This window comes from Elephas maximus, chromosome 3, assembly GCF_024166365.1.
Source record: "Elephas maximus indicus isolate mEleMax1 chromosome 3, mEleMax1 primary haplotype, whole genome shotgun sequence".
NCBI classification, from domain to species: domain Eukaryota; kingdom Metazoa; phylum Chordata; class Mammalia; order Proboscidea; family Elephantidae; genus Elephas; species Elephas maximus.
The window spans coordinates 156,358,666-156,379,973 of record NC_064821.1 but is presented as its reverse complement, the minus strand read 5'-3'; the positions used below and the strand labels follow the sequence as shown (position 1 = coordinate 156,379,973).

Genomic DNA, 21,308 nt, shown 5'->3' with positions numbered 1-21,308 from the left:
GGAAACCAAGAACAAGAGGGACTGTGCACCTCAATAGTTCTAACTATTTCTAAGGAGAGGGCGATTTCGTCCCCTGCTGTAGCAGCTGGAACATTTGGCAATGTCTGAAGACATTTTGATTGTCAGGACTTGGGGGTGTGTGGATTCTACTGGCATCTAGTGGGCAAAACCAGGGATGTTGCTAAACATCCTACGTTACACGGGAGAGCCCTCCACAATAAAGAATTATCCGATGGAAAACATCAGTAGTGCCGGGGATGAGAAACCGTGGAACAGATCAGTGTACACACTTGACCAAGGAGACATTACTAATTGCTAACTAATGGGATATGGAGTCTGATGAAATTACCGGCTGGAGCATATGGAAGGATGGAGTTGCCGTCAAATAAAATGGAAAAGTGCAGCTGCGGCACGTTTTAGGGGCACATCCAGTTCAGGGCCCCGCGGCCCTGCTTGAAAGAGTTTTCCATCCAGGCTATCTCCGTTTCCGCATCCACCTGTGTCCTTTATGATGAAGGCGACCCCGCGGGCTCTGGGCTGGGGCCCTTTGCGCCCTGGGCGTCCTCCCTCACCAACTCCTCCCGGCAAACTCCTCCACTGTTGTGCATCTGAGGATCATCTCTTCACGCGCTGTTGCCTCGCAAAGGCCTATCTCTAGGTGGATTCTGAGTCGAGGCTGGGATCAGCCAACTGGCTCTGCGACTCCTGGACCTTGGCGAGCTTCGCGTGTGAGACAGCGGACTTCCGGAGGGCTTGGCGCCTCGCGTGCAGGCTAGATTTTAAGAAAGCAGGAGGATAATGACCTGTGCGGGAAGATCCCTAAAGGAGCAGCTCGCCATGGGAAGGATAGATGGGCCTGGGTTTTCCAGAGCTCAGCTCAAGGAGTATTAGTTACTCCCTGAGGGTTCAAGAAAAACAGCCAGATGTATATCCTTGATGGTCTAATGGTTAGGGTTTGGCGCTTTGGCTATTAAGACCCGGCTTGGATTCGGGGTCAGGGAACTCCTTTGCACTGTCTATGATCACACAAAGAGCCCTGCTGTTGTAAGTGTTAAGCGCTTGGCAGTTAAGGGAAAGGTTGGCAGTTGGAACCCATCAGCGTCTTAGAAAGAGAAAAGACCTAGGGATCTTAGGGATCTTAAAGATACTGCAAATGAGGAAGCTTTACATAGATCAAGAGGTAGTTGTTCGGACAGAACAAGGGGATACTGAATGGTTTAAAGTCAGGAAAGGTGTGTGTCAAGGTTGTATTCTTTCACCATACCTATTCAATCTGTATGCTCAGAAAATAACAGGAGAAGCTGGACTATAGGAAGAAGAAAGTGGCATCAGGATTGGAGGAAGGCTCGTTAACAACCTGCATTATGCAGATGACACAACCTTGCTTGCTGAAAGTGAAGAGGACTTGAAGCACTTACTAGTGAAGATCAAAGACCACAGCCTTCAGTATGGATTACACCTCAACATAAAGAAAACAAAAACCCTCACAACTGGACCAGTGAGCAACATCATGATAAACAGAGAAAAGATTGAAGTTGTCAAGGATTTCATTTTACTTGGATCCACAATCAACAGCCATGGAAGCAGCAGTTAAGAAATCAAAAGAAGCATTGCATTGGGTAAATCTGTTGCAAAGGACCTCTTTAAAGTGTTGAAAAGCAAAGAGGACACCTTGAAGACTAAGGTGCGCCTGACCCAAGCCATGGTATTTTCAATCAAATCATATGCATGTGAAAGCTGGACAATGAATACGGAAGACTGAAGAAGAATTGACCCCTTTGAATTGTGGTGTTGGAGAAGAACATTGAATATGCCATGGACTGCCAAAAGAATAAACAAACCTGTCTTAGAAGAAGTACAACCATAATGCTCCTTAGAAGCAAGGATGGTGAGACTGCGTCTTACATACTTTGGACATGTTGTCAGGAGAGATAAATCCTTGGAGAAGGACATCATGCTCAGCAGAGAACAGGGTCAGCAGAAAAGAAGAAGACCCTCAGCGAGGTGGGCTGACACAGTGGCTGCAATAATGAGCTCAAGCATAACAACAATTGTGAGGATGGCTCAGGGCCGGGCAGTGTTTCCTTCTGTTGTGCATAGGGTTACTATGAGTTGGAACCGACTCCAGGGCATCTAACAACAAAAACAGGAAACCCCGTGGGGCTATTGAACTCTGTCATAAAGGATTGCTATCAGTTGGCATTGATTTGAGGACACAGCAACTGTCACACAAAGGAATTGTCCTCCTTATTTCTGTAGTTGTGGTGCACTGCAAGGGTCAGATGCAGAAGAGCCCCACACAGAACCTCAAAACTCCGTCAAATGAGAAGGCAGAGGAGATGAGAGCTTGTCAACCTTTCTAGAAACTACTTAGCTAAGGGTGTGGATTATCCCACTTCTAGCTCTCTTCCCTGAGAGGAGGAAATGGATCACTCTCTTGCAGCACCAGAGGGGAGCATGCAGACCATCTCCCTAAGTAGGCTGCTGAGTGAGATCTGTTGATGATGGAGGGCTGACACCTACTACTGAAGTTGGCCATGCTCTGTCTCTTCCCTAGGCAAGTAAAGCATTGTTCTGATGCTTCACTGGACATTATGAATGCCTAAGTGTGTGGTGTTTATATTAGGATGCCTGCAAGCCTTGCAGTGGGTAGAGATCCTAGTGTTGTTGCTGCTGGTGACAGGCATTGTTATACTCTTTGCTACTTTCCATCCTTTGGGACTCCTCACTTGTAGGTGGTGATGCCTTAATTTATAATTTTTATTTCCGGATGAGATTTACTGTCTTTTCACTTATTATGGTCATCTCCTACTTTACAATCTGGAGCATAGTTGTAATCATAGCTTACAACTTTTTGCTTCCTACTTCCAACATTTAGCTGACCTCTCATGGTCAGTCTCCCGTGATTGTCTTGTCTTGACCATGCACCACCTTTCTGCTTTCTCTTATGTAATAATTTTTTAGAATAATTTATGTAATTTTGGATTGTACTGTAGATGTTATGAATGATAAAGGTAGAGACTCTTGATTGTAAAGTATTATAAAGAGTACTGAATTTTTTGGTTTCTTTTTAAAAGCAGGCTGCTACTTTGGTTTATAGCAAATTGCAAACTCTTTCTCCCCTGCAAGCGATGGCAGGCGAAATCTCATTTCAGTCCTTTAGCCATAGCTGGACTGCTTTGAGGGTGCCTGCCCATACAAGCATAATTCAGGGGTCAGTCAGCAATTTGGGCAGAGTTTTTACACAGAGCTTGGCTCTTCCCTTCCATGAATTCTTCCTTCCTGGGTGTAAAAACCTCATAGAGGCAATGTCTGACCTCCTTTAACTTCAGAAAGGGAAAGGAGAATCAAGCTCAACAGCATAAGGTTCGCTCCCATGAGGTGGAGGCCAGACCAGCTTCCTCTGTCCACCATCTTTACCAATTCTGACACCAACCGTCCCTCCCACAGCACTCTCTCTTAAAAAAAAAAAAAAAATTAGGTTTGATAATTCATTGAGATGGCCACACAGAACTCAAAGACCAAACTCACATTTACGGGGTTTATTCTAAGGGAATTAATAGTAGTAATTCAGGCACAGGAACACTCAAGATATAGTTCTTTCTTCAGGATAGCCTCTCCCTAGCCATGCTTGCAGGCACCACCTCTCCCTGGCCCTCAGTCTCTGCCCAAAGACACTCCACTTTCTCTCTCTGTGGGCTAGGAAGCCCACTGCGCAGTCTCCCACTGCTGGGTTTCTCCTACTGGTTCCTCCTTCCTTGGTGATGGTGGTGTGCTACTCCTCTCTGCTCTGGAATTGGCTCTCTTTTAAGGCAAAACTGACCAATCCCCTTGGTAGGTCACAGCTACCCTATCACACAGTCACCTGGGTGGGAGTTAGAAGACCTTGGCTAGAAAGACCACACACAAGAGTAATTAATTGCACCGCACTGGGGTTTTCCACCTTGAGTTTCCAACTGTTGTGGTTGCCCCAACTTTGTCCTCTGATCCTTTCAGTCAGCAAGACAGCTTGGTTTTTGAATTTCGCTGTCCCAAATAGAGCAGACTAAGCTTTGCCCTCAGACAATAATCCAAAGTATGAAAAGTCACTCTCTGTCATCCTTTCTCCACCTGCCTGCCTGCTTTTGTTCAGTCCCCCAGAAACTTCAAATACTTTAAAAATACATATGTTTAGTCCACATTTTATAAATGTCATCTGGTAGAGTGGCTCTGTAAAGAGTAAACAGCCATTGCCAGAAGCAGAACTCCCTCTCACCATTCTAGCAGCCTAGCGTGCAGTTGTGGGGGACAGTGGGGGAGAACCTTGGTGGCTTCGTGGATAAGAGCCATGGCCGCTAACCAAAAAGGCAGTTCAAATTCACCATGGACTCCTCAGAGACTCCGTGGGGCAGTTCTATGGGTTCTCTATGAGTCGGGGTCGGTGTTGGTTTCATTATTTTTATTATGTTGGTTTAGCATGCTGAGGAGAAGCCCTGGTGGCACAGTGCTTAAGTGCTCACTTCAAACTGTAAAGATTAAAGCCTTGGGAACCCTATGGAGCAGTTCCACTCTGTCCTGTAGAGTGGCTATGAGTCAGAATCCACTCCAGGGCAACGGGTTTGGTTTGGTGTTTTGATAACACATTGGGCGAGAGGCTCCTACAGATGGAATTTCTGCATGGCTATATATCCTTGGGCAACATGCTTAGTAGCTCTCTAAAGACACTTCTCCCTTGTGTGAAAAGGAGAAAAGGCAAAAACCACATGCCCTGAAGAAAAGACGGAGTGCTCCTAAAAGGGTCTGCTACTGGAAGCCTGAGTGACGTGGTGTGCAGCCCTGGGTTTGAGAAGTGACCAATGGCAGGCCATTATGTCTCCTCCTTCACCAGAGTTCTGGCACTCTGTGTGTGCAGCTCTTCTACACTTGGCCATTGTAGCACTATGGGGAAAAAGAGGAAGGGTCCTGTCAGAAGAGAGACATTGCCTAAAGATTTCCCTGACCCTGAGGGAATCAAATCCAGTTCTAAGGTAATTGTGCCTAATCCTAACCAGTAGACTGCCAGAGACCCTTAAGTTAAATTCTTTCTCTGAATCATCTGGCCCCTTGCACTAAGCTCTGAGAGGCCCGAGTTCTCTCACCTTTCTAGGTGAGGGCCTATCCTGCAGGTATTTTCTCCAAAAGTCATTCCCTCTCTGATTTCTCCAAAAGGCCTGCCAAGTCCAAAAGTCATGGAGGGAGTTGGCTCTTCTGGACTATGCCTTTGCTAGGCAGCAGCATGTGGGGAGGTGATTGCGGGATCCAGGGCACTGGATGAGGTTGTGGGTGGGAGGGAGGGGAAGCTGGAAGGAGAGGAGACCAGGTTGAGAAGGACCTAGCACTGGCCCTTCCTCTAGCTCAAAACAAAAAAAAGAAAAAGAAAAAAAAGGTGGGGGGAGGGACATATATGTGGAAAGGTAGATACCTTAAATGGAAATCTCTTTAGACCAAGGCCTCAGGCCTGAAATGAACTGCGAATGTCCCTCTAAAATCTTCTGCAGAGGCCTTGTTTCCATGTTAGTTGATGGCAACTCCATCCTTCCAATGCTCAGAGCACAAATTTAGAGTTTTTCTTGACAGCAATCTCTTCCTCAGACTCCCCATCTAGTTAGTGATGAATTCGCGTTTTCTTGCTGGTGAAGCTTGGAAGGTGGTCTACACAATCCTTGTCATTCCTATCCCTGAACTGAGCAAAGGACTCTCCTGATAAAGGGCAGATCAATATAACTCCAGACCCTCGACTAGCTCAGACCTTAGGGTTTGTTACCTTATTATTGGGACCCTGGGTTGGGCCTGCCCTCACACCTGTTTATTGCCTGTATGTGTCACTCAAAAACAGCTTCTTCCGTGGGGATTGTCTTGGTGATCTGGAACCGCCACACCCTTCTGGTTAAACCTACAGAGAAACTTGAGACCCTGCTGTACAGAGTTTGTTCAAACCCTGCTAAGCACAAGTGTGTGATGCTGGAGGGTTCGTTCAGTGAGTTGTGGTTCCCTGGGGACCCGCTGCTCTTTCTGTGCTCTTTCTGCTCCTAGGGGAAGGAAAACTGGCCCCTTTGCCCTGACCAAAAGAACACCAAAGGGACACTGGGACAGAATCCTTTTCCACAGGGTGGGCAGGGGGTGGGGCAGGGGAAGGGAGCATGAAACAGATCAAGGAAGGAAGGAAAGGGAAAAAAAAAAACATGAAATCTCCTGATCTAAAGCTAAGGTGAAGTCAGCGTCCTCTGGAACTGAGCCCTCAGTCGCTGGGGGAGGGGGACGGGTGTTCTAGTCCAGTTATATCCTGGTCTTCAGTCTGAACCAAAGCAGAACAAGGCCAATCACTGGGTCCTGGTTTCCAGTGAGCAGGCAAATCCAGGCCTTCCCCAGGGTGGGAGCCCTTGAACTTCTGGTGTGAAGGCAACATGGTATAAGCACTACACCAAGCACAACAACTACTGGAAAAAATGGCACGTTCTTCCCAACCTGTGTTTTTTTATTTGTTTCTTTGTTTTTGATTTTTGTTTTTTTAAACTTAAATTCAAAGGATGAAAATGTTGAGGCACATAAAGTTTAAGACACCTATTCAGACCATATAAGGGCTGAATCAGATTCCTAACCCAGTGCCTGAGTTCTTCAGCACAGACTAGAATAGGTCTCTTTCATTCTCTTCTGGGTTTCTCAGCTACAGAAAAGGAGAAAGAAGATGTCAGAGGGACGGAGGGACGCATGGCCCCTGTAGCTCTCAGAGAGCAAAGTAAGTAACTACTGTGGATGTTTTTGCAATACGGTGAAGATTTCTGGGAGGCCATCGAATTGGTAGTGGACAAGCTTACTGTGATCAGGAGAGGAATCTGAGATGTCAAAGGCACAAAAAGTAAAACAAAAATGGTGAAGCTCCCAGAAGAAAATTTCAGAAAATACTTTCACCATGCTGGGGTAAAAAGATTTCTTAGTGAACACAACAAACCCAAAAAACCCAGTGTCGTCGAGTCGATTCTGACTCATAGCGACCTTATTGGACAGAGTAGAACTGTCCCATAGAGTTTTCAAGGAGCGCCTAAAGAGAACACAATAAACCTTATATATGTTGAAAAAACAAAAAAAAAGTTGTTTTTTTTTTAAAGATATATTAGATTTCATTGAAATTAAAATCTTCTGTTCAAGAAAAACCCACCTAAGTAAGTGAAAAGGCAAGCCACAGACTGGGAGAAAATATTTACAACATGATTATCTGCAAAATGACTCAAATCTTGTACACGGAACTTTTAGGGATCAGTAATAAAAAGCCAAGCCAAATAACAGTGTGCAAAATACCGAATAAGCTTTCTTCACAAAGGAGGATTTCTAAATGGCCAAAAGGCTTAGGAAAACAAGCTCCATGTCATTACTCACTAGGGAAACACAAATTTAAGTCATTGTAATATACCTTACAAACCCAGCAGGATGGTACATTTAGAACAGAGAGAACACCAAGCGTTCACAAGAATATGGAACAACTCCAACCGACTTTGCTGGTGAGAAACCATTGTAGGGGACCCTTTGGCAGCTTCTATCAAAGTTAAACTGGCACCTATCCCTTGACCCAGCACTTGCAGTACTTGAAGGGAAATGGATACACATGTCCACACAAAGACTCAGAAAAGCAGGCTCATAGCACACTTTTCACAGTAGCCGAAACTGGAAATAATCCAAATGTCCCTCAACTGCTGGGTATTCACACATTGGAATAACACGCATCAACAATATCACATTTAGGAAGTGATAAATGCAACAACATGGGTATATTTTGAAAACCTAATGTTGCGTGAAAAAAGACAAAAACAAGAGTCAGATACAAAAAATGTGCATTCATTCATGTGCATTTCAAGAATAGGCAAAACTAATCTCTGGTGAGAGACCTCAGAAGAGTGATTAATTAAATCGGGGAGGGGATGGGATATGGGGATTACCTGGAAAGGAGCTCCTTGGACCTTGCTGGGATGACAGAAACTTTCTATAACCTGATTACACTTGTCGAAATTCAATAATTGTTCACCAAAGATTTCTGCATTATACTCAGTGCGAAGTACACTTCAGTAAAGTGCTGTTAGCATAAAAACTGAAAGACAAGGGGTGAGGGACATGGCCCGCACACGGACTGTGTCAGGAAGTTTGGATTTTACTGTAAACGCATTAAAAGTTTATTCTGGTTCCGTATACAAAAGCCCAGCTGGTATTTGAAATACCTTTACCAGGAAAAGGGTTATGACCACATCATCTCAACAGTGGGAAGTACTTGTAAGGCTGAGTGAGAGGCATTTCACCTTTTCCCCGGATGTGGGGCCCACGCAAGGTTTCCCTTAGACCTGGCTCCAGGTGTGCACACTGTCAGGGTTTCTTCCCTTCTGACCGCTAGCTGTAAGGCCTGCTGCCTTCTAGGCGCAAATGGGGAGCGATGCCGGTGCAGGAATGAACTGCAAACCAAGAGAAGCCAGCCAGTGAGATATAAAACAAGCGTCAGACACAGCCGTGACTCGGAATCGAACCGACGTTGCTTACACACCACAAACCTACCGGCGCTCACTGGTCTTCTTTAAGCTTTATTGACATGGAAACATTCACACTGTTTCGCTGTTTAGTTCTTGAACAGCCACCCACAAAAACCCAGTCACGTCTGCTCTGCTTTTCTCCCACTTCTTGCAGTCTCTCAGCTCCTCCCTCCCCACTGTGCTACAAGATAGAAACCTTTCTCTCCTCCCCAGCACCTCGCCGGAGTCTCAGCACAGGCCTCCTAGAGGTCTCGTTCTCATCCACGCCTCCCTGCTTTCCTTCGCTCTTCTTCACCGTTCCACTATTTTCCGCGCTCCCGCCCCACCGACAGCAACCGGGGCGAGCGGGGGGCGTCCAGAGCCGGGCGGGTGGGCGAAGGCGGAGCAACCGTGTCGTGCGCCCCTTTGGGCTCAGGCAAGGTTGCAGACCCGGGGGTCTCCGGGGGTCGCTGGCGTCTGGGGCGGACGAGGAGCAAGGAGGGGGGAAGGCCATTCGGCAGCCCTCCTAGCTTCAGACTCACCCAACGCACTGATTTTAAGTTGATGAACAACACGACGTTTCTCCCCAACCCGCCGTGTTTTCGAGGCTTTGCTCAAGTCGTACCGCAGAAAGCCGGTGGCACCGCCTAGTGGTTCGTAGGCGTTCACTCCTTTTTGAAACAGGAGGGGTTACTTGTGGTCTCTGTGGCGCAATGGGCTTTAGGCTCTTAACTGAAAGGTTGGTGGTTGGAGCCCACCCAAGGACGCGCCTCAGATTGTATAAGTGTTAAGATGTCCCCAGAGTTTCTGCTCCTTACATCTTCCTATATAAAGGCAGAGAGCAACCTTAGTGACCCTTCTATCCTCTTTTCTTTGAAACTGAGAACTCGGAAATGATTGAAATAGAGGAATCACAGGATTTGCTTTTGACTAAGTTTTTTTTTTTTTTCCCTCACATTCTGTGTTTGTACTATTTTTTATTTAAACCCTGGTGGTGTTGTGGTTAAGTGCTATGGCTGCTACCAAAAGGAAGGCAGTTTGAATCCACCAGGCGCTCCTTGGAAACCCTGGGTGGCAGTTCTACGGTGTTCTATAGGGTCGCTATGAGTCGGGATCGACTCAACAGCAACGGGTTTTGTTTTGATATTATTTATTTAACTCTTTCCATATACTTAGGGAATTAAGTTGGGCCTATGGTTTCATGATTTTTTTTTTTATGGTTTCATGATTACAAATGAAGTTGCAATCACCATTAACTAGCTGTTGACAACCCTAAGACACTCTCATTAATTTCAGAAATCCCATGTCAACGGCAGCGTTTCCCACCGTCCTTCATAAAATCACCACCACAGAATGCTTTGAGGATGCAAGGACAGTTCCCTTAAATGTATTTCTCACAGACTTGTTAAAGGTTATGTCTTCCTGATCATACTTGGGGCTGTAGGTGTGGGTGAATGAACACGTTTTACGTGATAAATTTACTGTAGCTTTCTAATCCCCCTAAAGCTTTCGGTATTTTCCTCTACAATAAATGCATCAATGACGTTCTGGCATTTCAACTTCATTTACTGTAGGCCACCTTTGGGGGCAAGCTTTCAGGCAACTGTTTCAAGTGAACAATTTAGAATTGCTGACAGCTGCTCAAACTAATACTATGGCTCCAGAATTTCTACCTCGTGCATCTATATCAATAGGTAAACCTAGCTGTATCCCACATTATATTCCTTCTGCCCTGCTTCTATCCCCTATGGATCCATTTCCATAGATGCACTTCAGGATTTAGTGGCACTGGGTTTTCTTGGTTTTTTCAACTGGCATAAATCTTGCAGTACTATTGGTTGTATTGCACTTTTCAGTGGGTCATCACAGTTTGTGCATTTCCCTGTGGAACTTTCCGGAACTTGTGTCTGATTCCAGATGTAAAGAAATGGAAAAAAAGTAGCAATGGGCTCTGAGGAGTAAAAAAGGAACTGTTTCCACCTGGTTTCCAACCGGGGACCTTCCGCGTGTGAGGCGAACGTGATAACCACTACACTACGGAAACCACGTAAGTGGACCGGCATAGGAATTTTTCCTTGAACATTACGAAACCTCCAGTCTCTGAGTACTTTGGCTTCCAACATATGAAATTCAACTACATTTGCAATTCGGCTGCCAGCAGAAACTGCTGCAGAAATCTCTCCAGAAAATCCCCAACAATCCCTTCAGGCAAAGGAGTCTGAGCCATCTCTTAGGCCAGAAGATGGTTTTCTGTGCCAATCAGGGAAGCTAGGACTGCGCGGGCGAAGGGCAGAGAGGGGGGTCGCCTTCCCCGGGCTTCGGGATGTCGCAGCTCACTAGAGTTGCCATTTTGAGAACTAAGCTCCTCCGGGACTCTCCACCTCCCCACAGCCAAGGAGCTGTGAACGAGGGTACCTCAGGACTTCGGACCATCGCCTCGCTGGCCCCTTTAACGGCACTGGTGCTCTTGACAAATGATCCGTGTTTCCATGAAAAGATGGTTCAATGTCATTACTCTTTATTCATCCCCCCACTTTCTGTTAGTTGCCATGGAGTCGATTAGGGCTCATGGCGACCACATGAGTGAAGTGCAGAACTGCACCATAGGGTTTTGAAGGCTGTAATTTGGTGGTGCAATGGTTAAAGCGCTCGGCAGCTAACTGAGAGGTCGACAGTTCGAATGCAGGAGCCCCTCTGTGGGAGGAAGATGTGGCAGTCTGGTTCTGTAAAGATCACAGCCTTGGAAACCCTATGGGGTAAGTCTACTCTGTCCTGTACAGTCGACATGTGTCAGAATCCACTCGATGGCAATGGCTTTGAGTTTTGGATCTTTCAGAAGCAGATCGCCAGGCTTGTCTTCCAAGGTGCCTCTGCGTGGGTTCCAAACACAAACCTTTCAGTTAGGAGTCGAGTGCTCAACTGTGGATGTGGTAAATTGGAACCCTCACCCATTGCTGGTGAGATTGTAAAATGGCACAGGCTCTGTGGAAATCTGTTTGACAGTTCCTCAAGAGTTGACCATAGAATTACCAAATGACCCAACACTTCCACTACTAGGTATATACCCCCAAAAATGAAAGCAAGAATGTAAACAGATACTTGTACACCAATGCTCATTGTAGCATTATTCACGATAGCCAAAAGGTGCAAACAACCCAAGTGTCCATCAACAGAGGAATGGATAAACAAAATGTGGTATATCCATACAGTGGAATATTATTCAACCATAAACAAAAGAAAGTTCTGATACATGTTAAGACATGGATGAACCTAGAAAAATTATGCTGAATTAAAGAAGCCAGATACAAAAGGACAAATATTATATGATTCCACTTACTTGGAATCTCTAAAATAGCAAATACATGGAGATCAAAGTTTATTAGTGGTTACCAGGGACGGGTGGGAGGGAAAAGGCAGGAAAGATTGCTTAAGTGGCACTGAATTTCTGTTAAGGATGTGGAAAAAGTTTGGAAACGGATAGTGGTGATGGTTCCGCAACATGGTGAACGTAATTAAACTGTGCACATAAAGTGGTTGAAATAGCAAGTGTTTTGTTATCTATTTTATCACACAGGCACACACTCAAAATGATCCACACGTCCGGTCCACCCAGGAACACCAGAACCCTCCCTCCAGGCCCTACCCTGCACTTTCCCTAGGGCCTGACCTGCACTCTTTCCTCAGAAGCCCTTTTGCCTCAGCTCCTCCCCTCTGTGCTCCCTCTGACACTTGTGGAGTCTCTTGTTCTGTGCCACTCAATTTCAGTCCACTACTTTAATCACACCTTCATGTTTTAGCTGTACCTTAGCAACGGCTGAGACATGTGTCTTAGGGCACTTGGCTCTTTGAAAATGTCTAACAAGAAACACAGGCCAAGCCAGCCTTGAAGACCTGCACTGGATTCTTTACAGAGGCAGAGAACAGCGGGCTACTGGAGAACCACAAACTCACGGCGTGCGCCCCCGCATGTTGCACACCTGGGCCAAGCCCAGTTCAAGAAAAGGAAAAAAAGTGGTTTCTGAAGCTTCTCTGCAGACAGAACCCAAAGGGAGTTGGTTTCTTGACCCGGAGAGGACAGTCGAGCGGACGGGTCTCAGGCATGTCCCCAACTCTCCAAGAGAGGCCAGGAACAGGCTGATTTTGAGGGACAGAGCCAAAGAAAGGGGGCAAAGGCAGCCCAACCCCATGCTCTGAAATTAAGGGTCTCGAACCCTAAGGTATGAGCAAGCGGAGGGCCACACCTTAAACTGCTCTCCCTCCTTTCTCAGGAGAGTCCTTGGTCCAAATTCAGAACTCAGGAAAGGGAAGAACTATATAGACCAACGTCCACGTTTGAGGACAAAGAAACAAAAGGTCCATGGCGGTCGAGTCTATTCCAACTGGTAGTGAGCAGAATAGAACACCCCCTTGGGGTTTACCAAGCAGTGGCTGGTGGATTCGAACTGCAGACTCCTTAGATAGCAGCCTAAGCTCCCCACCACTGTACCACCAACCACAAAGCTTAAGTTCTCAAATTATGAGATGTAGAGTCTGAAGAAAAGACCCGATCCAAGGAGAACTCGCAGTTTTTTGCCTGAGCATAGGGAAGGGTGGATTTGCTACCCACAATGATGGGAAAACGGCAGGGGTAGAGGACTTTACGGGGAAACTCTGGAGTTCAATACGGGGTCCCCGGGTCCTGGTTCCAAGAGCGATTCATCCAGGCTGTCTCCGTTTCTGCATCCATCTGAGCCCTTTTTGATGCTGGAGTTCTTGGGGCTCGTGCTCGGTCCCCTTCCCACCCTGAGCGCCTCCTCCCTGCAGGCTTGTCCCCTCCACTGGACCTGGCCACCGCCTCTCCACATGCTGCCTCCGCGCAAAAGTGCATCTCTAGGTCAGGTCTGAGGTGCTGTGGGGGAGAGCCACCTCGCTCCGAAACTAGCGGAGACATGACCTGGCTCGGCGTGTGGCAGGCTGACTCGCGTTTTGGAGAAGGCAAGGAGGAAAGGGCCTTGGGAGACGATCGCTGGAGGAATGGGCAGCATCCAGGAAGGTAGGCATGCTGGCTTCCCCTAGTTTGGTGCAAAGAGATGAACTGTCTGCAGGCGGGAGATGACAGAAGTCGCGGCAGGTCCCTGGTAGTCTAGTGGCTAGGATTCAGCGCTTTCACCGCTGCGGCCCGGACAGGGAAAGCTGTTTTGCGACGTCCCTCCACCGCAGGAAATCTTCTTTAGCCTTGATTGATGCAGAAGAGTCCCAGCATCGCCCAGGCTTGGAGAGGGGAGGGGGATGAGCAGCTGTTCAGCGGCTTGGTGCCCCCAAAAACTGCATCCTGCTCTGGGCCACCGGGAGCCGCTACTGCTCCTGTGGGCCTCATCTTAAAAAACCTGTCCTTTCTCCTTCAGAACGTTCATCTCAAGAGAACAAAGTAGAACCCAGGACGAGAGCTCCCAATATTCCCTTTCAGAACAATTTCAAACATAAAAAAGTTGGAAGAGCAGTAACTATATATTCTTGATGTACATTTACCAATGAACATTTTCCACATTTGATTTGTCCATCTCTCTGTGTATATGTATTTTCTACCTCATTTCAGAGTAACTTGCAGATATGTAAGGATCCTTTGGTTACTCCTTTCCTTTGGTAATATCACTCTAAACCAGCCTCTTGGGGACTTTTCTTCTTTGTCCTCTCAAAGAGGTCCCTCTTGTCTCTTCAGCATAAACTCTCAGGTGTGACCTGGAGCCCTCCAGGAATTACAAAGACTCCAATCGCTGGGAAAATCCCTGGTGTTTAGAGATTACCTCTCAGGAACGAGGAAAAAATTCCAAATCCTTTGAGTAAAAATTAACTGTACACTCCACAGACATGCTCATTTGCCCCTACTTTTATCCCCTGGAAAGGTCCAGAAGACACACTTTCAACAAGGCTATGAGAAATAGATCCTACAGAACTGTTTTCACATCCTCAAAGAACTCTGTGGTGGCTATTTTATGAAAGACAGTGGAAACTGCTACCATGGAACTGGGACCATTGAAATGAATGGGGATAATGGGAAGATGGGATTGGAAGGGTCAAGTCACAACATTTAAGCCTAAAAGACAAGGTGACCTCGGTTACTACATTGAGTACAGAGCTGAAGCAGTAATCAGAATGTTCTGTCTCTCAAACCTCTTTGGCATTATCTCTTTGGTCAGTGTCTCTAGAAATGCAATAGATGGGCATAGGGCACTAAAGTCTTACTTGGTTTGTATAAGCACAGCAATAGACAGTCACAGACCCTCAACAAATTTACAAGCACAGAGCTCTTTGAAAGAAAGAGAGGTAGAGCCCCTCAAGGAAGAATCTGTTTATACAGTCAAAAATTAATTCTCTTAGGCCTTCAGCCAAATGGCATTCTCCCACCAAAGTTACCTGAGTAAAATGACCTCTTAGTAAATATTATTTTGTACCAGAATATTTGGAAATTACATGTTAATGGTATAAATACTTAGGTTTGTTATTTGTTCATTTTTTATAGCCAAAAAATATTTTAGGAGTCTCATCAGGGTTGATCATCAGTTCAACTAGAATGAAGCAGGTTTAGAATGTGAACATCTGTTTGACTTTGACATCATGAGATTTACCTTTCTGAGGAAGCAAAAGTAGAGTAGATAAATGTGTATTTAAACAGGACTTAACATTTTTAGAGGAGTAGATAAAATTATTTATACATTGTTTTAGTTACCAGTTGGGAAAATTATTGAGGTAATCACTGGGCTTGTAACATGTAGTGGTAAAGGTTGTGTGTCAACTTGGCTGGGCCATGATTCTCATTGGTTTGGCCGTGATGTAGTGAAGTAATTTGGCAATTTTATAGCGATGTAGTCATCCTGCATGGTGTGATCTGACATGATAAGCCACTCAGTTGTAAGGGGATTTTCCTCAGAGGTGTGGCCTGCACCCAATATACGTATAGGTGTTTTGGCAAAATTTGCTTGATTTCTCTGGATCCTGCATCCGACTGGTCATCATCTGACCTCCAGTTCATGGGACTTTAGCCAGCAGCTTTCTCCCTTTCCTGCCGATCTTGGGTTCATCAGCCCCTGCAGGTATGTGAGACAGCAGAAGTCTCCAACCTGATGTCTGACCCATGGACTTGGGACATGCTATCTCTACAACCATGTGAGCAATTTACTTGAGATAAAGCTCTCTCTCTCTCTCTATATATATACATAGTTACACACACACACATCCATACACACATTTCACTGGTTTTGCTTCTCTTGAGAACCCGGCCCAAGACACTTGGTACTGAGAGTGGTTCCAGAGAAACAGAATCATAAGGATGAGTTTTCTCAATTGGTTCTCAGGTTTGACTAGTCTTAAAAGTGCTGATGACTGTACCTCCAGCAGTAAAGAGGGCGCTGCTAATCCATGGCATGAGGTGGCAATTTTAGTATGCCAAATATCATCAGAAATAGATCAAGTATTGGTGAGAAGCGAGGCTCTGGGTGATCACATGCTTGAAAATTTTCCACGATTTTGTCAGAATGAGAAGTAAGGGAGCTGGTTGGTTGGTCCTACTTTCATTAGACAAAGTGGTAAGAGAGATGAGGTCAGGGCTTCAAAATACCTCAAAGTTGCAACTTTTGCCCTGAAGGAAAGCCTTAGTTCTTGTAGTAACAGAGCTGATATTGCCAAAAATCTAACAGAGTCTTATTATAAGAGTGCCTGAATTACAATGTAATTGAATTCCCAACCTCGAACGGTGTCCGAATTTAAATTGAGGGCATTGATTGAGAAGAAACGGGACCCCAAAACTTGGAATGGGAACATATGGGCAGAAAATCAGGGAGCGGAGGACACTGAGGCTCTAAATTCTATTGAATCTTTGCTGCCAGGAGAATCAACATTCTTACTCCCATCTGAAGAGGTTATTCCATCTTCCTCTGCTAAGCCACCAAACAAAAAAAACAAAGAAGAAAAAACCCATTGCTGTCTCATAGGACTTGATTCCGGCTCATAGTGACCCCATACAACAGAATACAACTACCCCATAGGGTTTCCAAGGAGCATCTGGTGGATTTGAACTACTAGCCTTTTGGTTACTAGCCGAACTCTTAACCACTGAGGCACCAGGGTTTCTGTGAAGCCGCTGCCCTCCAGTAAAACCGTTATACCTTCCACCCTCATTTGATGAGGTTAACCCAACTGTGTCTGAAGAGTCTTTGAGATATCACCTGAGGTGGCACCTGGTGCCTTGCTTGAGGCATCACCTGAGGTAGATACCTTTAAAGACATTGCTGAATATTCCCAGGACTCACCCCCACTACCCATTTTTGCTTCTAGGTCTATAACTAGACTTAAGTCCCAAAAGGTGAAGCACAAAGTGTGAACTGAGGAGGAGGCACGCCACACTCCAAATGAACAGCTTGACTTTCCAAATATGTACAAATAGAAACCAGGGGAATATGTGTGAGAACGGCTATTAAGGGTGTGGGATAATGGTGCAAAAAAGATAAAGATGGGTCAGTCAGAGTTTATTAATATGGGCCCCTAAACACAGATTGTTCATTCAGTGTTTCACCTCAAGAGGTTAGGAAAAGATCTAATAGTTTATTTGGTTGGGTCGATGAAGTATGGATTATGTGGTGGCCTACAGTAAATCGAGTTGAAGTACAAGACCTGCCCTGGTATACTGTAGAACAAGATATTCAAAGGCTTAGGAAAATTGGCATGTTGCAGTGCATTTATCAGGTTAGACCCACATGCCCACACCTGGAGTGCCAGAGGACACATCATTTACCACAATAGTCAGAAATAAATTTGCGAAGGGAGTCACAGCAGCCTTGAAGACTGCTGTGATCGCTCGTTTATGTGAGTAAGGCTTGACAGTGAGAACTGCCCTAACTGAGTTTAAACACCTAACTACAATGGGGCTGATTGGGCCCCGTGGTGGTAGGGGCCAAGTGGCAGCATTCAATCAACAAAGACAAGGTGGGCGTGGTTAGTGGTTACCACAATGGACAGTAGAGTCAAAGCAGTAATCAGAATAGCCTGACTTGTATGGACTTATGGTGTTGGCTAATGAGTCATAGTGTCCTAGGAGTGAAATAGACAGGAAATCTACTAAATATTTACTTGATCTCTACAAGTGGTAGAATTCCAGGTCAAGTGAACAGTCCAAAACAGTAGTCTAACTCAAATCACCAGAATAGAGAGTTGCAGCCCCTCAATCAATTCCCAGCCTAGAGCCAGTTTTCAAACCCACAGCCCCTTGAATGAAGGGGAAGCCAGATCCCCTTGACAAAAGACCCTATACACTGTCAAAAAATTATTCTGTAAAATTTCTCCCAGCCTTTCCCAAAGTGATCTACAGCCTTTTTTTTTTATTAACTTTTATTGAGCTTCAAGTGAACGTTTACAAATCAAGTCAGACTGTCACATATAAGTTTATATACACCTTACTCCGTACTCCCACTTGCTCTCCCCCAATGAGTCAGCCCTTCCAGTCTCTCCTTTCATGACAATTTGGCCAGCTTCCAACTCTCTCTATCCTCCCATCCCCCCTCCAGACAGGAGATGCCAACACAGTCTCAAGTGTCCACCTGATATAATTAGCTCACTCTTCATCAGCATCTCTCTCCTACCCACTGTCCAGTCCCTTTCATGTCTGATGAGTTGTCTTCGGGAATGGTTCCTGTCCTGGGCCAACGGAAGGTTTGGGGACCATGACCGCCAGGATTCCTCTAGTCTCAGTCAGACCATTAAGTATGGTCTTTTTATGAGAATTTGGGGTCTGCATCCCACTGATCTCTTGCTCCCTCAGGGGTTCTCTGTTGTGCTTCCTGTCAGGGCAGTCATCGATTGTGGCCGGGCACCAACTAGTTCTTCTGGTCTCAGGATGATGTAGGTCTCCAGTTCATGTGGCCCTTTCTGTCTCTTGGGCTCTTAGTTATCGTGTGACCTTGGTGTTCTTCATTCTCCTTTGCTCCAGGTGGGTTGAGACCAACTGATGCATCTTAGATGGCCGCTTGTTAGCATTTAAGACCCCAGACGCCACATTTCAAAGTGGGATGCAGAATGTTTTTATAATAGAATTCTTTTGCCAATTAACTTAGAAGTCCCCTTAAACCATGGTCCCCAAACCCCCGCCCTTGCTCCGCTGACCTTTGAAGCATTCAGTTTATCCCAGAAACTTCTTTGCTTTTGGTCCAGACCAGTTGAGCTGACCTTTCATGTATTGAGTATTGTCCTTCCATTCACCTAAAGCAGTTCTTAACTACTAATTAATCAGTAAAAAACCCTCTCCCAACCTCCCTCCCTCCCCCCCTCGTAACCACAAAAGTATGTGTTCTTCTCAGTTTATACTATTTCTCAAGATCTTATAATAGTGGTCTTATACAATATTTGTCCCTTTGCCTCTGACTCATTTCGCTCAGCATAATGCCTTCCAGGTTGCTCCATGTTATGAAATGTTTCACACATTCGTCACTGTTCTTTATCGATGCGTAGTATTTCTTTGTGTGAATATACCACAATTTATTTACCCATTCATCCGCTGATGGACACCTTGGTTGCTTCCAGCTTTTTGCTATTGTAAACAGAGCTGCAATAAACATGGGTGTGCATATATCTGTTTGTGTGAAGGCTCTTATTTCTCTAGGGTATATTCAGAGGAGTGGGATTTCTGGGTTGTATGGTAGTTCTATTTCTAACTGTTTAAGATAACGCCAGATAGATTTCCGAAGTGGTTGTTCCATTTTACATTCCCACCAGCAGTGTATAAGAGTTCCAATCTCTCCGCAGCCTCTCCAACGTTTATTATTTTGTGTTTTTTGGATTAATGCCAGCCTTGTTGGAGAGAGATGGAGTCTCATCGTAGTTTTCATTTGCATTTCTCTAATGGCTAATGATCGAGAGCATTTTCTCATGTATCTGTTGGCTGCCTGAATATCTTCTTTAGTGAAGTGTGCGTTCATATCCTTTGCCCACTTCTTGATTGGGTTGTTTGTCTTTTCGTGGTTGAGTTTTGACAGAATCATGTAGATTTTAGAGATCAGGCGCTGGTCGGAGATGTTATAGCTGAAAATTCTTTCCCAGTCTGTAGGTGGTCTTTTTACTCTTTTGATGAAGTCTTTAGATGAGCATAGGTGTTTGATTTTTAGGAGCTCCCAGTTATCGGGTTTCTCTTCCTCATTTTTGGTAATGTTTTGTATTCCGTTTATGCCTTGTATTAGGGCTCCTAGGGTTGTCCCTATTTTTTCTTCCATGATCTTTATCGTTTTAGTTTTTATGTTTAGGTCTTTGATCCACTTGGAGTTAGTTTTTGTGCATGGTGTGAGGTATGGGTCCTGTTTCATTTTTTTGCAAATGGATATCCAGTTATCCCAGCACCATTTGTTAAAAAGACTATCTTTTCCCCAATTAACTGACTCTGGGCCTTTGTCAAATATCAGCTGCTCATATGTGGATGGATTTCTGTCTGGGTTCTCAATTCTGTTCCACTGGTCTATGTGTCTGTTGTTGTACCAGTACCAGGCTGTTTTGACTACTGTGGCTGTATAATAGGTTCTGAAATCAGGTAGAGTGAGGCCTCCCACTTTCTTCTTCTTTGTCAGTAATGCTTTGCTTATCCGAGGCTTCTTTCCCTTCCGTATGAAGTTGGTGATTTGTTTCTCATCACCTTAAAAAAATGACATTGGAATTTGGATCGGAAGTGCCTTGTACGTATAGATGGCTTTTGGTAGAATAGACATTTTTACTATGTTAAGTCTTCCTATCCATGAGCAAGGTATATTTTTCCACTTAAATATGTCCTTTTTAATTTCTTGTAGTAGAGCTTTGTAGTTTTCTTTGTATAGGTCTTTTACATCCTTGGTAAGATTTATTCCTAAGTAGTTTATCTTCTTGGGGGCTACTGTGAATGGTATTGATTTGGTTATTTCCTCTTCGATGTTCTTTTTGTTGATGTAGAGGAATCCAAGTGATTTTTGTATGTTTATCTTATAACTTGAGACTCTGCCAAACTCTTCTATTAGTTTCAGTAGTTTTCTGGAGAATTCCTTGGGGTTTTCTGTGTATAAGAGCATGTCATCTGCAAATAGAGATAATTTTACTTCCTCTTTGCCAATCCGGATGCCCTTTATTTCTTTGTCTAGCCTAATTGCTCTGGCTAGGACTTCTAGTACAATGTTGAATAAGAGCGGTGATAAAGGGCATCCTTGTCTGGTTCCCGTTCTCAAGGGAAATGCTTTCAGGCTCTCTCCATTTAGAGTGATGTTAGCTGTTGGCTTTGAAAAAAAAAAAAAAATTTTCTTTTTTTTTAGATGCCCTTTATTATGTTGAGGAATTTTCCTTCAATTCCTATTTTGGTGAGAGTTTTTATCATAAATGCATGTTGGACTTTGTCAAATGCCTCTTCTGCATCAATTGATAAGATCCTGTGGTTTTTGTGTTTTGTTTTATTTATATGGTGGATTACATTAATGGTTTTTCTAATATTAAACCAGCCTTGCGTACCTGGTATAAATCCCACTTGGTCGTGGTGAATTATTTTTTTTTTTTGATATGTTGTTGAATTCTATTGGCTAGAATTTTGTTGAGGATTTTTGCATTTATGTTCATGAGGGATATGGGTCTGTAATTTTCTTTTTTTGTGATGTCTTTACCTGGTTTTGGTATCAGGGAGATGGTGGCTTCATAGAATGAGTTAGGTAGTATTCCGTCATTTTCTATGCTTTGAAATACCTTTAGTAGTAGTGGTGTTATCTCTTCTCTGAACGTTTGGTAGAACTCTGCAGTATAGCCATCCGGGCCAGGGCTTTTTTCTGTTGGGAG

The 21,308-nt window shown here is 44.8% G+C and overlaps 1 non-coding gene across 1 annotated transcript; it reads right to left on the bottom strand.

Moving 5' to 3' along the window:
• Positions 1-10,478: 10,478 nt before the first annotated feature.
• On the bottom strand, positions 10,479-10,551 carry TRNAV-CAC (transfer RNA valine (anticodon CAC)). Its single transcript has one exon. It is a non-coding gene; the product is annotated as a tRNA-Val (tRNA).
• Positions 10,552-21,308: the final 10,757 nt, after the last annotated feature.